This window comes from Tamandua tetradactyla, chromosome 23 (assembly GCF_023851605.1).
Source record: "Tamandua tetradactyla isolate mTamTet1 chromosome 23, mTamTet1.pri, whole genome shotgun sequence".
NCBI lineage: Eukaryota > Metazoa > Chordata > Mammalia > Pilosa > Myrmecophagidae > Tamandua > Tamandua tetradactyla.
The window spans coordinates 50075235-50102692 of NC_135349.1; the positions used below are offsets into that span (position 1 = coordinate 50075235).

Genomic DNA, 27458 nt, shown 5'->3' on the forward strand with positions numbered 1-27458 from the left:
TCCTCTCCTGTCCCTGGCAGCCACCAATCTGTTTTCTGCTTCTATGGATTTACTTAGTTTGGATATTTCATAAAGGGGGAAATATAGATATTTGTCATTTTGTATATGATTTCCTTCACTTATCTCTAGGTTCAACCATGTTGTAGCAAGTATCGTATCAGTACTTCCTTCCTTTTTATGATCAAATAATATTCCACTGTATGGATGTACCATATTTTGCTTATTTTTACCTCTGCTGATGTTTACAGATTACTTCCAACCTTTGTTTATTGTGAATAATGCTGCTGTGAATGTGTGTGGGCAGTATTTTTGTTTAGGTCTTATTTTCAATTATTTTGAGTAGATTCTTGGGAGTATAATTGCTAGATCACATGATAATTCAGTGTTTAACTTTTTGAGGAACCTCTCCTTGTCTTCTAAAAGTTTGCTTGGGATGAGGAGTGAGCTGGGAGACTGCTTGCTTTCAGAAGCTGGGTTGTAGCGAACAGACGTATTTTCCCTTTCACTGCGAGTGTTGATACTTTAATACTCCAGTCCAGTCCCACCAACCACATACACTACTCTGGATTCATTCAGATTTGTTTAAGGGTGACCCACGACCCAAGCAAACCAAACTGAGTCTTCTCTTATCCTTTAGCCCAGATATCAGAAAACAAACAACCATGTACTAGCTTCCGGGGTTGTTCTGTGGACAGGGTGAGAGTTTTGACCCCAATATGGTTTCTCTGTTACCATGTGAAGAAAGGCTGATGAGATCCAGGTAACTGCACTTATTCTGCACTGAAGACTGGAGAGTTAGATCAGGTGGAATACTCTACATTTTATAGAAAAGGTCTGCGATTCTCCGAGAGCTCTCGCTGCCATCTCAGGTTCCCACAGCTGGTAAATTCAGGCGCTGGTCTCTTTAGCTCTACAGTGCATATTCCTTGGTAGGACTGGGGACTGGCTGCCTTATAACAGAGGGTAGAATTACAACTGATAATCTCGTGGGAGGGAGGACAATTTGTCTCTATACAACATGGACCTGTCAGTTGACTGGAAAATAAAATGGGCTGCCTTCTGCAGTAGCTTGTTAGTTAAAAGCAAACTGACCAAAAAGTGTGGAGAAAGTTGAAGCCCAGATAGAAGAAATTCAGCCCTACAAATTCAGACACTTGGTACGAGGTTGGCTTAGGTGACTTCAAAGTTCACATTTGACTCCAAATAGCTCCTTCAATATTATGTGTCTTGGCTGATTTTTAAGAATATGTTTCAGATTGAAATCTTCAGAAATCAGTGGTAGAACCCAACATTTAGTTTGGGAAATCAAATCAACATCCCTTCCCCTCCCTTCCTTTCCCCTCCCCCTTCCTTGTGGGAGCTGAATCTGTCAAACAGTGCTTCAGTGTGGCCTGATAAATCAGCCCATGTATTGATGTGGAGCCCTTGAGAGGACAAAGTTGATCCAGTTCTCAAAATCTGCGGCATTTGAGAAGCAGGCGGGCACATATGTTAACTGTTCAAGCATTTGTGGTAAGTCAGAAATGAGGCGTGGCTGCAAGAAAGCAGGCCTGAGTCTTTTTGGTCTCTGCTAGAGTGTGAGTTCATGAGAGTAGAGACAGGGCTGGCCTTTGCTTGCCTTTTTTTTTTATAGGCTGTATGGCGGGGGTCACGTTTTGTTCTTTTTCCATATGAGTATCCAGTTATTGCAGCACCATTTGTTGAATTTTTGTTTCTTTGTTTTTCCTTTCTTTCTTTGTTTTTGGGAAGCGCAAGGGCCAGGAATCGAACCTGGGTCTCCCACATGGCAGGCGAGAATTCTACCACTGAACTACACTTGCACCCCCTTGCTTACCATTGTTTTTCCAGTAGCTCACATAGTAACTGACAAACGGAGGATGCCTTATTAAAAAACAATAATGGAGGGAGTGCAAGTGTAGTTGAGTGGTAGAATTCTCGCCTGCCATGCAGGAGACCTAGGTTCGATTCCCGGTCCATGAACTTCCCAAACAAACAAACAAACAAGCAAAACAAATACATAAAAATTCAACAAATGGTGCTACAATAAGGGGGTGCTCACATGGAAAAATAATGAAATGTGACCCCGCCATACAGCATACAAATAACAAAGCAAAAGAAAACAAAGCAATAGCAATAATGGAATGAGCATACAAATGAATGGAGGAGAAAAAGATGGCAGAGTGGCCTTTCTTTCTCATCTTCCTTCCCCCTTACCTCTTCCCCTTCCTTCCTTCCATCTATTACACTAATGTTTTCATAACTAAACTTCTGAACTATGGAGTTCCAACTTAGATGAGATGAAACATGACCAGGCCATTTCCATCTTTGTCCTTTTACAGGATAAGGTCCAATACCTCATTATCTTTAAGGTTAATGCAAAGCAAGCATAGTATTTTCATGGCAATTTTTAAAGGAAACTTGGACCATCTCAGAGGCTCATCAGCTTATGGGGAAAAAGTATGTTTTCGTGAACTGCTTTGGTGTCTTGCAGACGATTGCAATGAATTATTGGGACATTGCAAGGTTTAAGACAGATGCTCTCTGAAGCATGAAAGAAGTATCTGCTGCTTTTCTTTTTATGTTAAATTACTTTGCTTCTTCCTTGACTACTTTTTCTGACCTTTTAGAGTGCTTCCTTCTTTACATTTCTCCTTGAATCCCTTAAACATTTTTTTTAATAGTTTAGATGCATCTCTTACGTGCTCCTCTTTCTTAGCCTTCTGTTCCCCACCCTTCTGGCTCATCTTCTCCTCACCTGACCCTTCCAAATAAAGCCTTATACTATTATTATACTCTCTGCTCCATTCCATCCATCATCTTCTCTCTCTCACAATACAACAGACAGTGTGAAGCTATGCATCTGCAAAACCCTCACTTCTCATTTTCAGGGAAACATGACATTAAAACCAAGTTGGTTCTGTTTTTAATCCACTTTTTTTTTCTAAAACGAATTGTAATGGGAAACTTGGGCAAATCCACTTACCCTCTTGCACATTTAACCTTGGGATGAAAGTTCTTCATGTTGCTGTCTTTTAGGCTTTGACTGAACAGAGTGAAACCCAGAGGCAATGCAGTATGCAGTGCAGAGAGAAAAGAAAGCTCTGTGAATCCTTCCAGATCAAGATGTGAATCAGGTCTCCACTACCTTCTAGCTGTGTGTCCTTGGACAAATTACTTAACCTCTCTGGTTTTCAGTTTCCCAATCTATAAAATTCTATTGATATTACCTAGCCTTTGAGTCACTGTGGAAATTACATGAAATGAGAACACACATTCAGAGCTGCCAAATAGTGGGTTCTCAAATGAGGAGAGCAATAATGGTGATGTATGCTTTCATTCAGCCAATATTTATTGAGCTCATTTGATAATGATGGCTGGGGATGGAAGGAGGAAAATGAAGGAGGGCTCTTGGTTTGACTCCTTAAATGTGAATTACAATTGCTACTATTTTTCCACTTTACCTTGGAGATGATTGTAATATTCAACTTTGACCAACAGGAAATTCACCCATCCATTCAAAACATATATATTTATTAGGAATCTACTATGTGTTTGGCAACCAACAATGAGCAAAACCAGACACAATCCTGTCCTCACAGTGCTTACAGTCTAGCACTTACATCCATGTTATGTCCCTATAAGGCAGTGGTTTTCAAAGGGCACAAGCTTGCCTTGAGGGAACATTTGGTGATGGATGGAGACATGTCTGTTTGCAAAAACTGGAGGAAGAAGGGATGTGCTACTGGCATCTAATGAGTAGAGAGCAGGGATGCTGCTAAACATCCTAAAATGCACAGGGCAGCGCCCCACAACAAAGAATTGCCCACCCTAAAATGCCAATAGTGCTGAGGTTGAGAGATCCTGTTATAAGGGAATGGATGAAGAAGTGAGATAATCAGTCATATGGCAGCATGGAGCAAAAAATGCCAAAGCAGACTTCATCATTGCCTTGGGCTCTCCCAGGCATTAAGCTGCAGTTAAGAGATTAGTTTCTCGAAAATGCCACAGGAGGGAAAGGATTCCTGGGCTCCTTGGCTAAGTGGGTACATCCCAGCCTGGAGGCAGAAGGAAGGCCCCAGTGCCTGCTAGAAATGTCCTGTCCTCCCGCCCCCCTCCCACTGCAATTTCTGAGCTTGGGAAGCTTGGGCATGCAGCTGGTATCCTTGGCTTTGCATTTCTGTCAATGCTTTTGGGCTCTGAAAGTAGCCCCCAGGGAAACCGCTGTGCATGAAGAGCTGCAGAAGTAGCACTTCAGTAGAGATAGCTAGATAAATAATCCTGAATAAATTGCATATTTTTAAGTGCTTTATTAATATGGTTGGGTAGAGAGCATGCTAAATTCCTACATTGTGGAGATGAAGGTTAAGAGAGGAGGATTATGCAGCAAGCTTAATGAGAGGGGGCAGGGAAAGAAAAGAGCAAGGCAAAGGAAAATTCCTGTGTGTGTTTGTGTGCGTGTGTGTGTGTGTGTGTGAGTGTGTATGTGTATATGTGACAAGAGAGCATATGGCATTTTTTGGAGCCACTCATGAGGACTGGGCAGACACATGGTTTAGGGCACAATGTACATGAGTGAAGTGACATGATACTATCATGTCAGGATTTGCAAACTCAAGTATATCCAGGACCAGACAGATTTTGTACACGGTGGAAGTTGGCCGGGTGGGGGCTTTGGGCAAAATGGGGAAAGCATGCCTTGCTAGAGGGCGCCACCAAATCTCAACTCCAACTATATGTTGGCTTGGAGGGACAGTGAGAAGCAAGACATTCAGTCCCTAAATGATACATTATTTTTTTTTTCACTGTAAATGCTTTGTAATTAGTATATTAAGGAGACATTCATACATTTCAAGAATAGCTTAAATTCTGATATCCAGATTTAAGCATGTGAACATATGACTTTTAAACATGATTAAAGCTATTCATAATTTGCTATTACTACCAACATTAAATTACAGTTACTTTGGAGCATAAGTTAAATGGTTTAAAGTTAGCCTAAGGAACACCTCCTATCTCATACATGCAAATTTCTCCTGCTCTACAAAGATCTCTTCATCTTAACTTTTAAGTTACCCAGCTCCTGCAACACTACTCTGAGGCCTATCATGGTCCAAAGAGAAGGGGGGGAAAATGTAACCAGGTCTGAGCAACATACTTATATATTTAAAAAAAAAAAAAAAAGCATATCAGAAGGGAATGCAATTGTAGAAGTGTATGCCCTCAAGAGGCAGCATATTATGATAAATTCTTCCTTAGAAAGCTACCATTTCTATTACTGATACCAGACTAAATTACTGCACCATTTTCAAAGAGCTGAGACAGTAACTGCAGAAGCATCACAATAAATCCCACTTAATACAAATAACTATACAGACCAACACGTCTCTACAAATTGCTTTTTTTTTTTGATTGCCAGTTAAATACAGTTTTAATTTCATAGCTTAACAATGAAGGGTCACACACTGAAGTCAACACACATACCTACACCTAGGCATTTCACGCTACGCTAGTCCATGTACACAGGGAAAAAAAGATTACAAGGTATGGCCTAACAAATGCTAAGGAGATTTTTCAAACCAATAGTTCTTACAAGTATTAAACTTCATCTGGCACACTGAAGTCATCATACATACATACAGGGCAAAGTGAGAGCTTTTATATTTGAGTTTATTCTTCATTTTAACTTTTAAAACACTACTAGAGCTGAATATTATAACAAAAAACAATAGCAAGTAGTGAGCATATTATGGTTACAGTCCTTCACTTATTCACTACTGCATATATGAGATGGCAGTAGTGTTATTCACTGGCCCCAACTAAGAGGTTTGACACTGAACACCACCTCTGGGGTGATGCTCATCATCCTCATCTGCTTCTCCATTGTAATGGCGTCGACTTTCCTGATTGGGATCAAAGTCCACCAGTCCTACCTGATCCATTTCATCAGTTTCTTCTACTTCTTTCTGCTCTGGTAGGAGTTTTTCCAGCAAAGACAGTTTATCAGGAGAGAGAAAGCCATTCTCAGGAAACTTTACCTTCAATTCAATGATTAGGCAACCCTTTTCATATGGTCTACGATCAATTGGCATGCCTTCATTTAGTACACACTTGCTATCTCCATGCTTGACAATCTGACCTGGATGAGAAGTGATGACTATGGTTCGGTTGTCAAGTGTGGATATTGCCTTTTGGAAGCCACACAATGCTTCAACAAGCTGTATGTCCATACACATGAAAAGGTCTTCTCCTTGTCGAGTAAAAACACCATGATCCTTCTGATCTAAAACAGTGATAATATCTCCTGGCTCCAGTCCTGGCTCTTGGTCTCCTTCACCATGGAATGTTATCTTTTGGCCATCTTTCATGCCTTTGTCAATATGAACTTCTAGAATCTTCTTCTCTCGAACTATCTTCCTTCCATTGCAACTTTTACATCTGTCTTTAGGACTGATCCGTTCCCCATGGCCCTGGCACTCCATGCAGACAGACTGAATTTGCTGAACCATTCCAGGTCTTATTTGATGAATTCTTATTTGCATTCCAGTACCTCGGCAATTAGGACAACACTCTACTGCTTCATTTTTACCACCTCGGCCTTCACATTTGTCGCAAATCACATTCTTTTGCAGAGCTAGTTTTCTTGTTGCACCATTATATAAATCTTCTAAGGTTACTGAGAGCTGATGTACAACATTTTTACCTCTCCTTTCTCTCTGCATCCTTCCACCACCTCCAAAAAACATATCAAAGATGTCCATAGGGGAGCCAAAACCCCCTCCGGCTCCACCCTCTTTAATGGCCTGTTCTCCTCCTTTGTCATATAATTCTCTTTTCTTGGCATCAGAGAGCACTTCATAAGCTTGCGAAATCTGTTTAAACTTCTCGCCTTCATTTGGATTCTTATCAGGGTGGTATTTCAAGGCAAGTTTCTTGTAAGCCTTTTTCAACTCTTCCTGGGTGGCATTGGGTTTGACCCCCAAAACATCATAGTAAGTGGTTTCTTTCACCATTTTCTACAGCCGGTGAGCGGGCCGAGGCCGGTGAGGGGGAGCGGGAAGGAACGCATCGCTGTGCGCAGCTCAGGCACCCACCACTCCTCCACCTCTCACCGAGCGTTCTGGAAAGTTCCCGATACATTATTTTATAAATTTATGTGTGTATGTGCACACACACACACACACACACACACACATAAACTATGTGAGCCAAAACAAAACTATTATATCTGGAAGTTGTAAAGTCCATTTACCTTGTGAGTCTCAAGTTGACCATCTCAGGCTTAGTTTTTTGTTTTTTGTTTTTTTTAATGACTTGCTTGCTTAATTATTTTCAGAGAGGAATATACAACAGCTGGAAATCCTAGCAGTCCGCCCAATTGGCTGTGCCCTAAGGCCCATCACTGAACTGGCCACCCCGCCTTTTCTGCTTTGTGAGATTGAGACTGGAAGAACAACCTTCATGCAGGTGGAAACTCAAAACTATGTAAGCACTTGGCCCTGTCTCAATGCCAGAGAGACCCAATGCATGTTGGCTCCTTTCTCCCCAAGGAAACATCACTGAGAAGAATTATAAGGATACACAGGGGGAAGTCCAGCCCTCCCAAAGCACAGTCAAGAGCAGGGAGCGTGAATGCAGACTCCCCAGCTCCCACACCCTGGCCTATCTGACCCCTCAGTGAGGCCCCTCTGGTGGACACACGTGCCTCATACCTGCCATGATTTCTTTTCCCTTTCTGATGGGCCTAATACTTGCATTTTCACTGTAGAAAATCTCCTTTTCTAGTACTTGTCCTTAAAATCAATGTGGGACCTGCTTTATATTTGCGTCCAAATCTGTCCAGAGAAGACATCCCATCCTCCTGACCAGAGGATTATCTCAGGGATATGCATGAGAGACAGAGTTATCCCAGGGATACTGGCTGGGACTGCTTGGATAAAGGTTTTCTTTTAGTGCAGGTCTTTCTAGATGTTTAGGGTCTCAGTCTGGAGTTGAGGGCGAGCATTGTACCTCCATTTGGAGAGAATGTGCCACGGAATAAAGCTAACACTAAGGAAAGCAGAGCCTAGAGACACAGAGAAGCATAATTCAGAAGACATCATCATTTTGGTTACCTAGATTCAGTCTTGCCTGAAGTCCATACTGGAATATTAACATTCACAGTTTTGAAAAGACAAATATAGACCATTTTTGGCTAAAGGCAATACTATTTGAATTTCTGTCAATTGTAACTGAAAGAGTGCAGGAGAACAAAACATCCACACCCATTGCAGCTTGGTTATCTTTTAATGAAAGGCTCTAATCCCATGTTCTCGTGTGGCCCGTGAAAGGTACACAGTCTGCAAAATTACATCGAGATTCATGTTTCCCTTCCTCTATACCACATGGCAAGGTGGCCAAGGGCATGACTTTGGAAAGAAACCCCTGTTGGCACCTCAGCTCCTCCATATACTATCTGGGCACTTGCAGCAAGTTGCTCCTGCTTTCCTTTTTTGTACAATAGAGGGAGGAGGAGCTTTTGCAATAACATTTCTTCAAGGAATAACCAAGACAAACAATAATAACAGCAACAACAATAATCACCCCTTTTGGCAATCTGGATGTCAGACACTGCATTTGATACTTTAGAATTATCTCATGTAATTCCTGTAAAGACTTAAAATGCATAGCCACCAAATATCTTAGCATAGTGCTTATCATATAGCAGGCACTCAAGACAAGCAGATTCTGTCATCTTTATCACCCTCCTCATCGCTGATATATAGGGCAGTGCTTCTCTAACTCAGTGTGTCCTAATCACCAGGGCATCATGTGCAGAATCCGGCTGGGTTGGTCTGGGGTGGCCTGAGATTGCATTTCTAACTAGTTTTCAAGTGATGTGACTGTTCTTGGCATTGGACCTCAATTTCAGTGGTAAGGACCTCAGACACCCATAATCCAGAAGGTGTCTTAAATGGGAGTCCTAATTGATTGGTTGCAGAATATTCATTGTCCTTCCAAAACATAGCTTACCTGATCCTGTTATTTACTTGCGTTAAGAAGCATTTCCCTTTGGAGACCTGTGCCCCCTCCCCCAGTCCTAGCGCACACTCAAGTGAATGTCTAAAAGTTTAAAAATCCTGATGCCCAGATATTCTGCCAAACTAATTAAATCAGGAGGACAGAGGGTGTGGCATCAGTATTTTTAAAAGTTCTATGATTCGTGTCCAAGATTGAGAACCACTGGGTTGGAATGCCCTGGGGTGGGGTATCAGTGGCCAAGGGTGACGACAAGTTACACATATACACATGGGAAGAATATTGCAATATCACTGGAACTGACAAGGAGTTTTGATAGAGTGGGTATACTGGCATGAAACCTGCCAAACTTTATTACTAATATCTAAAGAAACACATTCCATAGCTTTTGCCTGTACTAATGCTCTGATAAGTCATTTTGTAATTGGAATATTAGTATTGTTGGAACTTTCCCCATTAAGCCATTGCATTAAACCAGTTCCTCGACTGAATCTCTACTGTGGAAGGGTGTGTGGGTATAGGAAATGTTATTTGAAAGTAAAGGTCTTGCAAAACCCAGAACAACCAGCCTAAGAAATCCTCTATTCATATCAAGGTCATAAATCAAAAATATTATTTCAGAAAGCACATTAGGCAGATGTGAAATAATCAGGTGTTCCTACCCTGATACATATCCACTTTCATTTGGTACATTTAAACCGTAAGGTTTGCTAACCAACCAGCCACAAGAGATATATGGAATTTAATAATGAAATTGCTCTTTCTAGAAGGAAAGATGCACCTTTGGTTTAGGAAGTATTCCCATTTCGATCAGACAAAACAAAAGCAAGCAAGCAAAGAAGCAAAAACCTTTACCAGGGAAAAGCCCCCCATCCCTATCCTGTTTGCTCATTTCCTTTCACACTGAAGGCTCTGTGGGGGCAGGAATTCTACATTATTCATTTCTGCATCTCCAGTAATGGCCAGCGCTGTTTACACATGGTGGGGAATTTGATTCAGTATTTCTTTAGCTCTTAGGATAAGACATTAAAACAAACAGCATAATACTTAAGACCATAGTTTGGGAGTTTAACCTGGATTGTTGGATTGAAGACTGAATTGCACAATTATTGGATGTGTGACTTTGTGTTACTTAGCTCACCTCCCCAAACCATGTTAACTCATCCATTAATTGGAAGTTTTCCTAAGCACCTCCTACAACTAAAAACACTTAAGCATAATCTATCATTTCACAGCATGAGCATTACAACACTACTTCATTGCTAATGAATGAAAAACACATTGGATTTGGATTCTTTTATCATATCCATCCATGTAGCCCACCACAGAGATCCATTAGACCTCGAAGCTGTTTCTACTACTGACTGTGGAATTCTACTCGGAGAAAATCTGTCCACCAGCCTCCAAGAATCAGGAAGTAGACGTGGTTTCAGCTGGATCTGCCTAGACTCTCCTAGAGGTCTTATCCTCTGGTGATTCATCTCAGGCTTGAGTTCTTAGGCTGACCCTGCCATGAACGATTATCTTCCTGGCTCCAGCTAGTCCACCCTACCCTTTGGCCTTCAACCTCGGAAGACACAGGCCATCTGCCCTCATTTACCCCAGTAACCAACCACCCAGGCTGTTGCCAATGTGCAAAAGGGAATCTGCACTACAATCCAGTTTAAGCATGCCACAGTCTTCCTTAAAGATGGGTGGATGGAGGAAAAGGCATGGTGATAAGGCCACACCCTAAAAAGTATACATTGGGTAACGTAGGGTCCTTTAGAAACAAATTCACTGCCAATGAGAAGACTGAAGGGGCCAAACTTAGCAGGGTGGGGATCCTGGACTAGCACCCCCTTTTTGGTAGCCCCCTGAATAATGTCTACAAATGGGCAGCTGCAATCTTGCCTGGGGCATACCTGGAGAGAACTGTGCCTTGGGGCTGGGAACTGATGTTGCTTCCTGCCTTCCACATTAGTTGTAGTTGCTACAAAGGACTTATCCTGTGTCAGGCATCTGGCTGAACCTGACACATTATCTCATTTAATCTGCAGAATAACCTTAGGAGGAAACTAAGGCTTACAGGTGATAAGAAGCCTGTCCAAAAATAGAGCTCACCAGAGGCAAAGGGGAGATTGGAACACAACCAGCTGCCTGCCAGCTCCCGGGTGCGTAACCACAGTGCATACTGTCTCCCCGTTTCCCTTGGGTGCTGTAATCAAGGGAGCTTTAGCATGCATTAGGTTGTTGCTGACCTGCACTGCCAACTTTTGAAGGGGGCGACTCATTTTGACAGTGCTCTGGGCTGCTGCATGCCCTAACAGTTTAGTAAGAATGAATGAGAAAACTCTCATTGCTAAGGAATGTATTAATAATTGGGACTGACATAGAAACTACCTCCGAGGCCACATGAGACAGCCTGTTTGCCTGTCAAGTGCAGCAGTCTATCTTTAATCACTGGGATTCCTTTCACTCCTGTAAAATAAACAAAAGTGAAGAAGAATCTGTGGTCCCTAGTGAACCACCTCCCCCTCTGGTGTGGTCACTTCTGTGGCGCACTTTCACCTCCAGCTGGGCTTTAGAAATGAGGGATCTTTTTTTAGCTGCAAGATTCACTGACACCTTTCATAATATCAGCTGGAAGGAATGACACGCAGTATTCACGAGGAAATTTTAAATGACTGACAGGCCGACTAATAATGGTAAGAATAAAAATGCTGGCTCTCTCCTTTTCCATCACAAGGACCAATACATACTTTCACAGAAGAGGGCCAAGACTTAGAAATCTCTTTTGCATTTCGTTGTTTCCTACCCAGTTTGTAGTTGGGCATGCTGAGACAACAGTTCTTGGGGATTATGAATGTAAGTCAGGAACTCTACTGAAATGGAGAAATCCATTTTTCACTCTACAGTTGCTCTCTCAGGCCTTACTTCCAACAGACGCAAACATTCCAGGGGATAGCAAACTTCAGTGGACAGTGAATAAACCATCCTTGACAATCTGAAACCTTTATAAAAGTATATGTGTGTGTGTGTGCAGGGATAATTAATAAAGAAAAGAGTTAGAAGCTAGGTTTTCCCTTTTATAATGTAACTATCTCACCTTCTCAGACATGCTTGGTGGCTGTGCAGCCCTAAATCTGGCAATTTCCAAACTATTCTAGATCCCCTACTATGTTCAAGGCACCTGTTTTGACTCACACTCTAAAAGGCAGATTAGCTCCTACAGAGACATAAAGATAGTTCTGATAGAGATGCCTAAAAGCAGGAGCCCCGATATAAAATGCAACTAATCAAATAAAAACCTCAACTAGTTGCTTTTCTTCTGACCCATTCTTCCAGGGAGCAGAAGGAATTAATGACAACACACCTGGAATCCCTGTTCTTTATTTTTGGAATTGGAGAAAAAAATACACGCTGCTTAGCTGGTCAGATGTCCTTTCTGTGACAGTCTTTGAAATGCAAATGCATTTGGATTTCCTAAGTACACATCAATAGAATAATTCTGCAAGTGTACTGGGTCATGAAAGACAGAAAGTCGACTGGGATTTTAAATGTTGCTGGAGAGGAATGGCTCATGAGCATAGCAGGATGTCCCTTTAACACTTGGATTCCAGGGACACCCTGATAGAATAGGAAGAAGTGGGGTGTGGGGAGAACGCCACTTAAAACCAGCATCCAAAATGAATCTCAGGCAGGTAAGGGGCTTGTATTAATTAGGGTTCTCTAGAGAAACAGAATCAACAGGGAACACTTGCAAGTATAAAATTTATAAAAGTGTCTCACGTGACTATGGGAACACAGAGTCTAAAATCCACAGGGCAGGCTGAAGCTGACGATTCTGATAGAGGGTCTGGACGAACTCCACAGGAGAGGGTCACCAGCTGAAGCAGGAAGAGAGCCTGTTTCTTCTGAATCCTCCTTAAAAGGCTTCCAGTGATTAGATTAATCATCACTCACTGCAGAAGACACTCCCTTTGGCTGATTACAAATGGAACAGCTGTGAATGCAGCTGACGTGATCATGATTTAATTTTACAAAATGTCCTCATCGCAACAGACAGGCCAGTGCTTGCCCAACCAGACAAATAGGTACCACCACTTGGCCAAGTTGACACATCAGGGCTACAGTCTGAGAAACACTGCCACAGAACATTTGCAAAATAAGTAATTGAAAAGTGTAGTTAATCCTCAACCAGAAGGAAGATGAAGCATTGGAATCTGCACAGCTCAGCACGGAGCATCTTCCAAGGGATAATTCTGTCATCGAGCTCATGTTCAAAGTCAGCATATAAGACTAATATTATGTACGGTCAAAATTATCTTAGAGAATTGCTTAGGTAGGTGCCATGTTGGCTCCAACACACCTGGCCCTAAAAAAGTTGAGCTGGACAGGTTTTTCTACAGCACTGTAATGCATTGCTTTGTTTTTGAGCAACAACAGGTTGAGAAGTTGATTTATGCTTTGGGCCACATTGCATGAAAAATACACAACTCAGAAGTGGGATCACACTCAGCATGATGAGCTGCTAGCACAAGAGAGATGGACAGGAACCGAGGCACTGAGAGGGCACCATATTGGGTTACTCTTCCCCTACTCACTTCAGAGTTTGCTCTTGATGAATGCCAAGCATTGTCCTCCTCCACTCTCTGCACTTTGGTTGCTATGCTTACTGAGGAGTGGTAGGCTTAGCAGATTGTTGGATTTGTTGGTTTTTCTTTTGCCTGGCATACATAATTGAATTCTTCTAGGTTAAACATGTGAATGAAAAATTTCCACTGTAAGCATTTTCACTTTAAAATGTAGCCTTAATTGGACCGGATACACTGCATTAACAAAAACCAATGGACCTCAGATTTTTAAAAATCCTAAAATAACTGCTGCCCTATTGATTTGCTATTTTTTGATCCAAAGGATTTCTCTTTAGGCAAAAACAAACAAACAAACAAAAAACCTTCTTTGGACAAATGCTCTTCGTTCCTTTAGAAATAACGAGAAACCTTTTGCTGGAAGGTCGTGTTTTGATCATATGAACTTCAAGGAAAATAATTAAATTATCCAGCTGGCTTTCTAGAAGGAATGAAAGGGTTCCAAAATTACTTTTAAAAAAATCCCTCCCTTTCCTTTTCAGGGTGCACTCAGAGCAGAGATCTATGGCTGAGAAGTCGATTTTACTTGAAGTTTGACAAAGACAATCCCAACAAGTATGAAAAATCCACTGCAGTTTTCTGTTTGGAATAGTTACGTCTCATATTTTCTGGGCACTACAAAAGGCCTAGTCTATCATATTTGTTTCCAACTGCACATCACATCCTTTAGCATACCTAACAGCTACTTTCAAGGGAAAATACTTTTAAAAATGAGGATGGCTGCAGTGTCGCATGGTCCTTCCCCCCCCCCCCAAACTTTTAACCACACTCATCAATTACTCTTAACGGTGTAAAGAGTTGTCAGGATTTACTCACCGTTTTTTCTGAGTTATTCAGCTTGATCTTGTGGCTCATTAAAAGCATCTCTATTTATTTGCTGTGTTACAGTCCTTACCTTTGGCGCAACACGCCAAAAGAAAGCCCATTTTACTTTTCCCTGTGGTGTTAATTGGTAGAGCATGCTGCCTGCCTCTTCATTAATTATGTCAATGCGTATGAAACTTCCATTTTCATGGGGGTGAATTAATAAGACTTTTCAGAACGGGGCTGACAAAAAGCCAGCCCGACTGCCTGCAACGATGGGTATAATGAAGACTGCTTGTGGTCAGCGCCATGCCCTTCTGAAAAGACTTGCTTTGTCTGGCCCCAGAGCCCTCCTTGTCTTGTGACCACCAGCATCTAACAGGCATTTTTGTGAAACCAGCCATATCAATTCTGTCAGGGGAAGCTCAGATGCCTGCCCAAACCCCAAAGATAAGATTGTGCTGAACATACTAACTGCACGGGAGGGATGAAGGGTGGAGAGGTGAGCTAGGCTCAAGTCGACCAAAATGTAGCAGTGACTTCTGATGCTTTTAGACAGTTCCCTGATTGCATCACTGCAGGGGAAAGGGGTGGGGGGAATGAGAGGCAATCCCTGCTGAAAACTCTTTTTATCACTCTGAAAGAGATGACTTGACAGAATCTCATATTTGGTAGAAGCAAAATGAAAACACACGTGTGCACACACACAGACAATCACATTGCATAGTCCCCAAATCCTTAAGCCACATGACATCTTCTGGTTAACAAAATAATTTGAAACATATTTTTGACTACTTCTCTGCTCAATTACTGGGAAGTTCGGAAAAAGTGTGACATCATGGACTCTTCTCTCTCCCAAATAGGCATGCTCTGGTTGGGCTCTCTGACCAGGATCAAATACATCTACCTTTCTGACTCTCGCTCTCACCTTCATTCCCTCTTGATCTTGCTCTCTCTTGCTCTGGCTCTCTTTCGCATCCTCTATCTCCATCTTTCTTTCCATTTCTTTCTACCTGTCTTGTGTTACACAAGTACTGAAAGAGAGTGGGAGAAAGAAAACATACATTGATGGAGATCCATTTAAAGTAAATTTTTAAGCTGCTACCGCATCTGCAAAGAAGTAGTATTCCATACCTTTGAGAAGTACAGAAAGGTGATTTGCAGAAGACTGATAGTCAGATTCATTAAGAGATAGAAAAAGCAAGGTTTAGGCTTAACACTCCCCAGCTTCTTGGGCCAAGAATCATAGGGTTAGAAAGAAGCCACATGATGGAATGGTTCAGCTGGCCTCTGAAGAAGGGCATGCCAATCAGGAATTTGTATGTGTTAACAAATATCAATACATAAAAATCAAAAATGTCAGGGACATAATGCTATAGCCTCTCTCAGCTAAGCTACCCAGGATCTCAGACCCTCATCTGTTAGGAAGTTCTTTCTGAGGCCTCACTGCAGTATTTCCTGCTGTGAACAAAGCTGTTTTGCAGAAGAAAGTGAAAAGCTACCATTCGCCTAACGTTCCTTCCCATGGTTAAGAAGCTTGTCTAAGCTGGTGCTTTTCCCCTCTAAGCCAAGGTCTTGATTAGACTTTCAGAACCAACTATCTCATGGCCCCTTTTCATACCTTTTGTAAAGGATTAGGCAGTAGGCTTGGAGTGGCAGACACAGGGGTTGGAAGTCAAAGGGTAAATGGACACCAAGTTCACACATATCAGGACAAGCAGGTTCCAGATATTCAGGTTCTTGGTTTTAGTCAGAAATCCTGCTGTACTGTCTCTGAACCATGTATATTTGGGTACGTTATAAATTCTGGGAGGCTTAGCTTCCTCACATGTAAAAGGAGAAAATAATGATGGCACCACAGGTTTATTGAAACAAATGACGTAGTAAAAAACAAACAGTTGGGAAAAAAATAATAGCTGCCAACGACTGCTACCTAAAGAATTTTGTCCCTACCAAAAGGTGAAGTGTATAATACCAGCTCCGGTGTATGGAATGCTAACACATGCTAGATCCTAGCTAGACACTGCAGTTGCATTATCACACTTATTTATCACAATGACCTACGAGGCAGGTATTATTATTCCTATTTTACAGAAGAGGAAACTGAGATTTAGACAAGTCAAAAGACTGGCTGTGTTCCCAGTGATGGTAAAGGGGGTAAGCTGGGTTTAAAGATGCTCTTAATCAATGTGCGGATAGGGGCATTTTCTACAGTAGCCAAGAAATGGAGACAACCCAAATGCCCACCAATTGGTGAATAAATAAATAAAAATATGGTCAATCCATACAACCATATTTATTTAGCAATGAAAAGGAATGACGTTTTGGTACATGCTACAACATGTACGAACCTTGAAAAAATTGTGGTAAGTGAAAAAAAAATCAGACACAAAAGTTCAGATAATGTAAGATTCATTTTTAAGAAACTCCTGGAATAGGCATACCATAGAAACCTAAAGTAGATTAGTGGTTGCAGAGGGACGGGGGAAGGGGGAGTGACTTAATCCGCATGCGGTTCCTTTTTGGGTGAGGAAAATGTTTTTAAATGAGATTATGGTGATGGCTGCACAACTCTGTAAATATACTGAAATGCAGTAAATTGTACACTTAAATAGGTAGACTTTATGGTACATAAATTAGATCTCAATAAAGCTGTTTAAAAAAACAAACAAAAACAATTGAAAGCCAGGGAGTCATAATATAAGCTACTCAGGCTGTCTCCCATATAATCTCTTGTATGCAGTCTTAAAGTGCAAGGAATATTTATGCACTTAATTTTGCAGATGTGGGAAGGAAACAATGGAGTGAAATGGGGTCGAAGAGTTGGAGGGAAGGTCCTGTAGCACCTGTAGGTTATGTTAAGTATTCTGGATTTTATTTTAAGGGCTCAGAGAAGCTGTGGAACAGAGTTTTAAGTATTGCAGAGACATGGTCAGGTTTGTATTAGTAAATGATACCCTAGCTGCAGTTGGAGGACGGAAGGAGGGACGGAAGTAAAAACAGAGCTGAAGAAAGAGCAGTCTCCTGTGCAAGAGAGAGATAAGGTTTGGTCCAGCAAAATGGTGGAGATAGAGAAATGGATGCATCTCAGGGGCATTTAGGAGAGATCAGGTAGGACTTGGTGGCTGATTACAGGCTGCATGAGAGGGGAATTATGGATGACTCTGAGGCACATGGCTTCAATAACTGAGTCATGCCATTTGCTAAAACAGAGGACCCTGGAGAGAAACATAATTGGTGGGTAAGATCACTGTGTCATTGTGAGATATTTCTCCTTCTACAAGCATAAGAAATTGGGACTCAGATATCTTTTGAAAAGAGAGAGTAGTAGAAAACAGTATGGAAGACATATCCTTGATTAAACAAAGGGTCTACTCTGTCGTATTGAATTATAAGTGTTCCTTGCCTTAAAGATGCATGATCAGATAAATAGGTAAGTGAACAAATAAGTAAGTAAATAAGATGATAGTGGAGGGAAAAAGAGAGCAAAGAAGATCCTGTTAGCACATCAGAAGCTGCCAGACAGGATCAGGTTCTAGGCCAGGGGGAAATGTCAAAATCCTTCTCGCTTGCTCCTCCAGGACAGTGGAGATTAATCTTGAGCTCTGCAGTGCAAACTTGGAATATTTTACTTTCTTAACAAAGCACTCCATTCACAGTTCCTGCATGCCCTCTGGCTGGCAAAGCCCTCTAGCTGTCTTTGAGTTCATCTCCCTATTTCTGGGCAGGACTTTTTCAACCCTCATCCATCAGGCAACTCTATTAAGAAGAACTGGCGCTGGCATTCAAGAGTCTTGAGCTGGTTTATGGCTCTATCCTTTATTTGTGGTGACATCTTCAGCATGTTCCCTAGCCTCCTGGAACCTCAGCTCCCTCGTTTACAGACTGGGACACTCCCAGTGCTGCCAGGGCAAAGGAATGAGGTAACCCATCTAAAGTGCCTTCTCTGACACATAGTAGCCTCTCAGAGGTGGTGATGATTAGTGCTATACTCCAAGGCAAGTATTTCTCACCCTTTTGGTTTTTAGGGGAGCCCTTTAAGATAAAAAAAAAGCTATGATTTACATCATAAATAATAATAAATAATAAATGCTCCTGCATGAATACTTTGGACAAATCTTTTGGTATCTGAGACATGAACCACATTTCGAGAACTTTTTATCTATACTGGGCAGTATTTCTCAACTCTGGCTGCCCATTAAAATGATGTGGAGAACTTATTTTGATTAAACCAATTAAATTCTTTTTAATTGGCCTGGGGTTGGGCCCAGGCAACATTATTTTTTAAGGCATCCCAAGGAGATTCTAACGTGCAGCCAGAATGGAGAATGGCTGGCAAAATGGGAAATTCCTGGGTGTCCTTTACTCAGCCCAAGATCTCACTCTGAGTGTCTGCAGTGTCCTGGGAATGTTTTGAGGTGGTTAAGGTCCTAGCCATAGTCGGGGTGGCCTGTGCACCAGCTACCCCAGACTCTACCTTAGCAGCCTAATTGTGGGCAAGCTCTTCAGCTCTTTTGCTCTCATCTATTTCTTACCATCTGTACAAAAGAGGGTGGGGACAATCATATTTGTCCCTAGGGTTATTGGAACTATCAAGTGAGGTGATCCAAATAATGACTTAAAACCTATGTGGCCTAGCAATAACTCAGTAACGGTTCATTGTTAACCGCTATTGTTGACATCATGATTAACCCACCACCATCATCCTAGCATCCCATTCTTTCAGCCTCAATAACTAAACTCTTCAAATATTGATGCTATTTTCCCCCCTTTTCATTTTCAGTCAATGTATAAGCAGCTGGTATGAACACCTTATGCCAGGGCTCCTCAGTCTTCAAGAAGCATGAGACTCCGCTGCTTGGAAAAATGTCAGTGCCCAGACCCAAGCCCCGGGACTTCTGGTTCAGTGGGACTAGGGTGTGGTCTGAAAGTCTACAATACAGGAGCCCTGGTAATGCTAAGAAGCCCTCAGGAAGGCACCTGCAGTATGCCACACATTCGAAATGGGGCTTGGGGGTTGGTAATGAAAGAGGGGATTGCCAAGGAGAGAGGGTGGGGGGATTGATAATGAAAGGAGGGGAGGCTGGTAATGAAAGAGGGATTGGTTATGGAAGAGGGTGGGACTTGCCAATGAAAGAGGAGGGTGCTGATGAAAGGGGTGTTGATAAAAGGGGGGGGGGGTGCAAACGAAAGAGGTGTTCCTCAGTCATCAGGCCTAGTGACACCGATGCCCCAGCCAAGACCATGAGCTACCTGAGGGTGTGGGGCAGCTTCCACGCTGGGAAAGCAGAAGACAAGAGATCACGTACAAAGGTGGCCCTAGGGATGGCAAAAGTCAGCAGCCTGTACTTGTTACATTCCTCAGTATTTTCCCCATTGGCCGTAAATGACATGTGCCACTCAAACAGCCTGCTGCAAGCAGCCCTTCTGGACCTGCTACCCACGCAGGTTAATCCTCTCACCTTTCTTGTGGTACTTTCTCTTTTTCCTGCTGATCATCAGCTAATCATCGACTTGTCTGGAGCCTGCCTGGCTGGCTTCTCCAAAAACAGTGACTCAGCCAGGCGAGCCAGGTTATTTGGGGTGGCTTGCTGGGGGTGAGGGTGGGGATGAGAAGGGGTGGGCAGAAGGGAGGAGGGGTGAGAGGGAAAGGCAATTTACAGCGCCTGTGGGTAGCTGGCTTTCCCCCATAGGCACATTTCTAATTTTATTTTACTTGCATTTATATTAGGAAATGCTGCAACCACCTCGTGCTAAGGGTGGGGGATGAACTGGAGGAAGATGTGGAGGCTCTTAGCACACTAGAGACAAGGAGGTATGCAACTCCCAGGGAGGCTTCCCAGCTCGGACCACTGCTCACCTGTTGTGAAGACTGAAGAGGAAATGTGCTGGCAACTTTCAAGGTAGGCATCACCTATAACAAGTGCTGCTCATTTTCCCCTGGAAATGGGAGGGACCACTCTCTCTCCCCAGGTATGGCTTGAGGTCCCAACACTACCCTCCTTCATGCTCATCTAAATTTCATGGGACATTTTACAGGGAAGATGCTCCCTGAAGCTTTTGATATTTCCTGCATTTGTTAATGACGGAGCCCTAGAGCCCAGGATTTCTGTTCCTCAAACAGTTCCTACGAGCCCACTGGTTAAAAATCTGGACCTGGAGATCACGCAGGCCTAATTTCTAACTCGAGAGCTCTCAGTGTGACCTTGGACAAGTCATTTAGCATCCCTGAATTTTCTTATATATGATGTGAGGATAATAATTGGACTAATGGAGTTGTAAACAAGAAACCATACCTAAAAATCTTAGCAGAGTGTCTGGAAATTACTAAGAGTATAATAGTATATTAATATGTTATAATAATATACAAAATATGTTATAATATATTAATATAATAGGGAATGGCAGTTATTACCATCACCATCACCACCACAGCCACTACTGCTATCACCATCATCATCATTACCACCAACCATCTCTACCATGGCCACCACCACCATCATCATCATCATCATCATCACCACCACCAACCATCTCTACCATGGCCACCACCACCATCATCATTATCATCATCATCATGGCCACCACCACCACCATCATCATCATCATCACCACCATCAACCATCTCTACCATGGCCACCACCACCATCATCATCATCATCATCATGGTCACCACCACCACCATCATCATCATCATCATCATCATGGCCACCACCACCACCACCATCATCATCATCATCATCATGGTCACCACCACCACCACCATCATCATCATCATCATCATCATGGTCACCACCACCACCACCATCATCATCATCATCATCATGGCCACCACCATCACCATCATCATCATCATCACCACCATCAACCATCTCTACCATGGCCACCACCACCACCATCATCATCATCATCATGGCCACCACCACCATCATCATTATCATCATCATCATGGCCACCACCACCACCATCATCATCATCATTATCATGACCACCACCACCACCATCATCATCATCATCACCACCATCAACCATCTCTACCATGGCCACCACCACCATCATCATCATCATCATCATGGTCACCACCACCACCACCACCAGCATCATCATCATCATCATTATCACTGCTACCATCTCTACCATGGCCACCATGACCATCATCATCATCATAATTCTGATGGTCAGTTTGAGGTGTCAACTTAAACACTAATCTAGGTATTGTTATGAAGGCATTTTGCAGATGTGATTAATATCCACAATAAGTTGTCTGCAAGTAAAGGAGATTATAGTCAAAACTCTGGGTGGGCCTAATCCAATCAGTTTAAAGGTCTTAAGAGTGAAACTGAGGTTTCCCTGAAGAAGAAGAAATTACATATTTGGACTATAGGGTTGGCTCCTACCTCAGAGTTTCCAGCCTGCCCTTCCTGACCACCTGCCCTATAGATTTTGGATGTTCCTAGCCAGGGCCCACAATCATGTAAGTCAATTCCTTATAACAAATATCTTAATATACATATAAATACCCCACTGGTCATCTTTCCCTGGGGGACCCCTGACTGATTCAATTAACATCATCATCACCATGACCATCTCACTATTATCGTCTACCTTTGCATGGGCAGGTATTCGAGCACCATATACACTGGAAAGACTCACTTCGTTACATTTTTTTTGCCCTGGGAGCTTGTCCAGAGCAGTGCCATCCCTCATTTGAACTGGAAAATGATCTTTTCCAGAGGCAAAGGGATGTAGTAAGGATCTGCTGATTAACAGGGCTTAAATACAGGTTTTCACTTTGCATGTCTGCCACCAAATCCAAGGTTTGTCCATGAAATAATAGGTATTTTTGGTCAAGCTTTTTCATGACGCTAAGAGATGGCTTGCCATTCCAGTTTCCCTGGAGAGTTTCTTATTTCATTCATTGATCTATTTATTCATCATCTGCTGAACACCATGGGTCCATCTGCATGTCTCTTATGAGAGGACAAAACTAGACAATAACAACTCAGGTAAGATTCCTGCCCTTACAGAGTTCACATTCAATGAGTGTAGGCAGATAATGAACCAGCAAATCCCAAATAAATAAAATTATATTAAATAGTGATTTAGGTATTATAAAAATAGACATGACAGAATTTTTATATGAGGAAGAGGAGTTACTTTAGATGAGAAAGTAAGAGGTGGTCTCTCTGAGGAGGTGGTGTTGGAGCTGAGATGAGAAGGAAGAGAGATACCAGCCATGTGACAGGTTAGGTAGAGGGAACAGCAGGTGCAAAGGCCTTGTAGGGGGGAAAAGCAGGTTTGAAAATCAGGCTCTCACTGGAATAGCGACAGTATGAGTGGGACTTATTGACCAAGGGTTAGAGTAGTAGGAGATAAAAACAGAGAGGGGGCAGATCATGTAGGGCTTTTTTAAGCCACAATAAGGAGCTTGGGTTTGAGGATATGCAAAAATGAGAACTGAGGGACATCTAGTGTGAAAGACACAACCCTGCTGCTCCAATTTCTACCATACATTCTCCTTCTAGTCAACTATCATGGGTGGAATTGTGTCCTCCAAAAAGGTATGTCCAAGTCCCAATCCTTAGTATCTCAAATGTAGCTTTATATGCAAATAGGGTCATCACAGATGGAATTAGGCAAGTTCAAATGAAGTCATTCTAGAGTAGGGTGGGTCCCTCCTGACTACCCGAATGCCAGGAGAGGGGCATGGAACAATCTTCCCTACAGGTTTAAGAGGAATTGTGGCTCTTCTGGTGTTGATTTTGGACTTCTGGCCTCCAGAACTTTGAGATAAGAAACTTCCGTAGTTGTGAGCCCCCTGGTTTGTGATACCTTGTGATGGCCAGCCTAAGATACCATCCCAGGCAGCCCTGGGTGTGGGTTCCCCAGAAGCAGGTGTTTTCATGTTGTGGGATTGGACTTTCTACATTTTCCATGGAAACTCATTGAGGGTGGGATGGTGGGAGAAATGGCTGAGGTTTTTTTTTTTTAGCTCCAGTAGGAGCTTTGTCTCTAAAAGCCAAATTCCAGTAATATGCAGATGGAGTCCCTAGGTTTACTTGCAGCTGTCCAAGTCCCACTTGCTTTCACAACTGTTACCAGCTGCAGGATTGATCCTGCCTGACGTTCCAGCCTGCTGCAGAGGGTGACATGCACCAAGCTCAGTGAGTGACAGACAAAATAAATTCCACATTTAAGAGGCCTCAGGAAGAGGTAACCAATGAGATTACCTCTCACTAAGAAGGGAAGAGAGTTGTGGGGGCCTCCTTGGAATCCAGACTCCCTGCTGTGACAGTTTATTTTCCCTTTGGTGGTCTGCTCTTCTCCACCAGTGAAAATTCCTACAGCAAGTCAACTGATCTGGGTCCAGGAGGCAGGTTAACCCTGGCTTGGCTAGAAACAATTGCCACACAGAGTATCCCAAGTAGCTACTCAAATGTTGGCTTGTGTTTAAAAATAATAATAAAACTTTTATTCACCTCTATCCATCTTTCAGTTGGGGAGACAATTCTTATCATGGAATCCTGTTTTGCTGCAAGACTTTATAGTAAGGATTTTGTACCTCCTAGTGTTACCACAAATTATCTAGCCCCAAACTTGAATTGGTTCCATTTCCATTTCATTGTTTTTAGTAGCAAGATCAATAATTAATTTATTCATTTAATCTTTCAAACAATATTCATTTATTGTGTCCCAGGCACTTTGTTAGGGGCCAATCTGAGGTGTGTTTGGTTTGGTTTTAATAAAGTTTCAGTTTGGGCTGTTTCATGGTATTGGGTTCCGAAGAAATACCCATTGATTTTTTTTTTTTTTTGGCCCCTTTCTCTTTTTAACATTCATGTGAACCTGATGAAAGAAGGAGGAAATTTTCTAGGAAGGGACAGTGGTGAAATAATGAGAAGCAGATTCTTTGTGGTCAGAAACATGCATGGTTGCTCAACCTGAATGAACTAGTAGAACGAACGGCCTGAGCAAACCAGTGGAATCATCATAAAGGCTGGTTGATGATGCAATATACATGGAAATGAAGAGCTAGGTAAGAGTCAAAGGTAATGAAGGTGCTATAAACAAAATGCAGTGTAAACCTCTTGCTGATCAGTTGAGAAATTCCTTTAAAATGGATTGGGTTATTTGAAGACTCAGCCTATGGCTATGTGAAAATACCTACACATCTGTGTATGGTATTTCCATAAAGTTCTTGGAATCGCCAGGATGAAGAATGAGATTCTGATGAGCTGCAAAGGGCTAAATTGGCTGCAAAAGGCCATGAAGTCACATGCACTGTGAGTAGAACTAACATACAGTGGAAAAACAGATCACAACAGTAGAAAGAAATAAAAGAGGATTTCAAGTCAGCAAGATTTCTTCAGCCTACCAAATGTTTTTTCTGATAGAAGTACTGTTTGATTGTTTATAAATTCCAACCTAAGAAAACAAACCAACAATAACAAGCTGCCATTGCTCTAAGATGTTCCTGTGCTAAAATGCCCTCTTCAAAATCTTCCGTTGTATATTTCTTCTTGGCCAGGAACTGGAAATTCAATTCTGGGAAATCTTGTAGTAAATGTCGTGGGTATGTGTTTGTCACTTCGTAAATCCTCACTCTGGGCTTGACAGGACTCCTAGATCACCTTTTAAAGCTAATCTAGCTGAGGGATAAGACACCATTCTTAGCACTTCAACTCAAGTTCAATATGTCTGGCAATAAAATCAGCCTTAACCTATGTGATTGGCAGCAGATTATGACATGGTAGACAACTCACTCTGGAGAGCCTGCAAGTTTCTTTCTTACAATAAAAAATTACCTGTAAGTAAATACACTAATTGCTCAAACTACATGCAGCATATCATCAAGGAGTGTATTGGGTTAATTTGGCAATGCAAAGTCAAACGCAGTACATGGCATCAATCTCAAACGTCCAGCTATTGTTCACCCTTAACTTAGCCAAATTGTGGCAGTGAAAACACCAGATATGGAGACATTATTTCTTAGTAAATCCATTTTTACCTGCTAAGTTTCCCTGGAAAGATATTCAGTCTGCATCTACTGATTTGTTCTGACAATAAATATTATTATGTAAGGGGTGTGTGTGTGATTTTCTAAATTAGACTTAAGTGAGCATTTACCAAAATTTGTTACACATTTTACTGAGTTCCTAATGTCAGGTCAACGAAAACTACTGCAGAGAGCAATACCTGCCATAGTCTCATCGTGCTGTTGAGCGAATCCTATGAGAAGGGCAGAGGGTCCTCCTGCATTTCACCACAAGCACTGAGGAAGAGGCACTACAGGCTTTGGGTCTTGGCTTTGTGCATGCAAGCAGAACACTATTTGCTTCTCTGTAATTGCTACACACTGTTCGCATAGTGGTGTGGTGTCAATTCACCTCATGGAGATGAGTATTCCATTACCTGTACTTGCCTTCACGCTTTTTTAAAAAAGACTCAGGGAATTTCTTTTCTTCCTTGCCTTTCAGTCCACAACTAAAGACTATAATTTGAATGACCGGGTTTATGTCAAAGTTATGAATGACCAGAAAGGAATGGAAATCCAGTTTTCAAAATACATCATACACTGTAAACCCTGATGGCAGAGAATATAAACGTGGGGGACCACTGAATGCTTTGCATTTCTCTCCCTAAGTTTTCACTCAATTTAAGTTTTGCAAAATATTCGCTGGCTAAGACTTACCTTTTATTCTATTTTCTCCATCTCTCAGAGTCTATATTAACATCAGTGAAGGGGGTAGAGGGGGAAAGAAGATATAAAGGGAAATTCCCATAGAGCGCTGACCTCACAGAGGAGTGGCTTAACTAACATCTCAGGGGGCAAGTAATTCTTTGATGTAGCAAAACAACTTTATGGGCCTCTTCAATAGTGGATGATGAACACACATCCTCACAACCCACCACACACTTACTAGAGGGACAGGGCAGGATGATAGAGAGGAAGTTTCTTTCTTCAAAAGAAAGGGAGAAGAGTTTGGAGTTCTGGGGGGTAGCCCCAGAGAGTGCTGAAAATTAAAGCAAAATGAGGCAAATATGAGAAGGGTAGTAGATTTCCACTAAGCTGGAAGAGTGATAAGCTTTTACTATAAATTATACCGCGTGAGACCCTGACATGAAATACACTTCTCATTACTCTCATAGTAAAATCCATGTCCAACAGGGTACAGGAAGCTCTCCATGTAAACCTTATGTCCAAGAGGTTGCGGAAGCTCTCCATGTAAACCTTATGTCCAACAGGGCACAGGAAGCTCTCCATGTAAACCTTATGTCCAAGAGGCTGCAGGAAGCTCTCCATGGCACATCTGCTGCCTGTCTCTCCCTCTCCATTCATATCTCTTTCTCCCCTGCATGTCATCAACTCGCCACACTGGCCTCCTTTCTTTAACTTGATCATCCCATGCTCTTCTTGACCTTTGGGCTTTGTATTTGTGTTCTTCCACTTAGAATATGTGTTGCCCTGCTATTCACCCTAGAGATACCTTCCCATCCTTTCATTTCAGTGAGCCTCCCTTCATAATATCCTCCATATGTGCCATTATCTCTCATTAGGAGGACAATTTACTTATTTTTTTCTTTTTGGTCTATCTCCAGGTTCTAAATTGTAAACTTCAGGAGATGAAATATTTGTATATCTTATTTACTACCTTACCACCACCAAATACATATTTCTTGAATGATAGACATGGCTCACCACCCTCCGAGAGAGAAGAGAAGAGGAGAGGAGAGGATAGGAGGGGAAGGGAGGAAAGGGAAGGGGTTTGAAAGGGAGGAGAGAAGAGATGAGTAGAGCAGAGGAGAAGAGAGGCAAGAGACAGGAGAAGAAGAAGGAGGGGAGGAGGAAAGGGCAAAAGATGGGGTAGAGGATTTAGATGGGAAGGGAAGAGAGAACAAGAAAGGGAGGGGATGAAAGGGAAGAGGGGAGATGAGGCAAGCAGAGGTGAGGCTAGGTGAGGCAAAATGTAACCAAGAAGAGCAAGCTAGAGGTCAGGTGGAAGG

General features: G+C 42.2%; 1 protein-coding gene and 1 pseudogene across 2 annotated transcripts in view; both read right to left on the bottom strand.

Annotated features, from left to right (window-relative positions):
• The window catches only part of RBFOX1 (RNA binding fox-1 homolog 1), a 2222576-nt gene that overhangs the window by 411331 nt on the left and 1783787 nt on the right, over positions 1–27458 (bottom strand). The window lies entirely within an intron of this gene.
• Positions 5681–7044, bottom strand: LOC143666809 (dnaJ homolog subfamily A member 1 pseudogene; annotated as a pseudogene).